Source organism: Arachis stenosperma, chromosome 4, assembly GCF_014773155.1.
Source record: "Arachis stenosperma cultivar V10309 chromosome 4, arast.V10309.gnm1.PFL2, whole genome shotgun sequence".
NCBI classification, from domain to species: domain Eukaryota; kingdom Viridiplantae; phylum Streptophyta; class Magnoliopsida; order Fabales; family Fabaceae; genus Arachis; species Arachis stenosperma.
Window position 1 is genome coordinate 141201369 of NC_080380.1, and position 1839 is coordinate 141203207.

A 1839-nucleotide genomic window follows, 5' to 3' on the forward strand; every position below is an offset into this window, starting at 1 on the left:
ACCAAGCGCTCGCCCAATGGGCTGTACAGTCAAGGACATAACACCCGTAATCACCCAAGTTAGCATAAGACCCTGAGTTCCATATCGGTAGCTTGGGTAATATAATGGTCTTGCACTAAAGTTAAGCTCTCTCGCTTCGCACCGAATATCTCACTCTCCATCCAATTAAAGATGTACCAGAAGAACCCGTACAAGGCCACCCAGTTGAATAACTCAGCCGCCATCAGGCATAACATGGGTTTATTCAGCCTCTTCATGATCTGAAACATTTCTCGGAAGCATTTAACTAGTGCACATCTGTCATCTTCCTCTTCCCTCTCACTTGACCCCTCATCGGATAATGCTGGCTTGTTCTGGACGCAGAAAACAACCACAGCCGTCAATAACGGTAGAAGAATGATTGGAAAAATTGATATGCTTTTCACATTTGCGCAGAACCTGTCACATGCTTTTGTCACGGGAATGCCAACATAACATCGAATCTACTAAATAAGGCGGCCAAGTAACCCAGTTCGTTCCCGACTGCCATGAAGAATGAGAAGAACTGATATGCCAGTCTGATCTTTGGCTAGTCTCTGCTAGCAAGATCATCAAGAAAGTCTCTGCAGTGGGCATCCATCATGTTGATCGAAATCTCCAATATCCATAATCCGATCCCAAAAATGATTAAGGCGCGATGCCGAGTATATTCGGAGAGGTTGTCTCTAAAGGCGTACCCAATGTCTTTTGTGAATCTAATTGTCAATAAAGCTATGGAGGCGCCAACGGCACCCGCAAACATAAAAGGATGGTGTCGCTATCTGAAGTTTACAGGTGTTGCTATAATAGCTAAGTAAGGGATGGAAAACAGAGCTAGAAACAACGCCGACGAGCCACACCAAAGAGGTCCATTTATCTAGTATTTCGAACTCCACGTAGATTAGTATTAGCCATGCTATCTGGACAGCTTTGTCAAGGTGGATCCCGACAGCTATGGAGGCCACCAAAACCAGCTTCCACACTGAGATTTGCTCCACTGGTGTGGAGCCTGATTCTGTCGATGAACTCGGTGAACTTATGGCTATCAAAGAAGAAAGTATGTAACTGGGCACAAAAAAGAGAGTTTGGAAGGACATAGAAGGTATCGGGTAGGGGTGTTCGCGGTGCGGTTTGGTTCGGTTTTTGAGAGAAAAGTCATCCGATCCGATCGTCTAATTAAAGTGCGGTTCGGTTTGGTTCGGTTTTTTTGTAAAGGTCATCCGAACCAAACCAAACCAATTAAAATCGGTTTAGTTTGGTTCGGTTTGTTCAGTTTTTTTAATCAAATAAAAAAAATTCTACCATACTATTATGCAAAGTTATAACATTGAAATCGACAAACCGAAATACACAATAACTAACAAAGTCTTGATCTAATGAAATTTAACGACAACAAAATTCAAATACGACAATTAAAGAAGTTCAATAGTTCAACAGTCAACACAACTGAAAATAAAAATAAATTGTCATTAAACTGATAGCAAAGTTATGGTGCCTTCTCCAACAAAATAGTTAAACTTCTTAATGCAAACCAACCTGAAATAAAAAAAACAGTGACATAATAAGAACAACAACAAGAAGCAAGCAAGGCAGCAATTCAATAAACCAGCAAGGCAGCAATCTAACAATTCAATAAACCAGCAATTCAATAAACAGCAACAAAAGAAATTACCAAATAATTCATCAAATCAGCAAGGCAGCAACCAGCAATAAACAGCAACCAGTAAGGCAGCAAATGCTTCAAATTACCTGAATTGGTGGCTCGGGTTCCATATTGACTTGGGAGGAAGTCTAACAGAAGACTAACAGAAGTGTCATTGC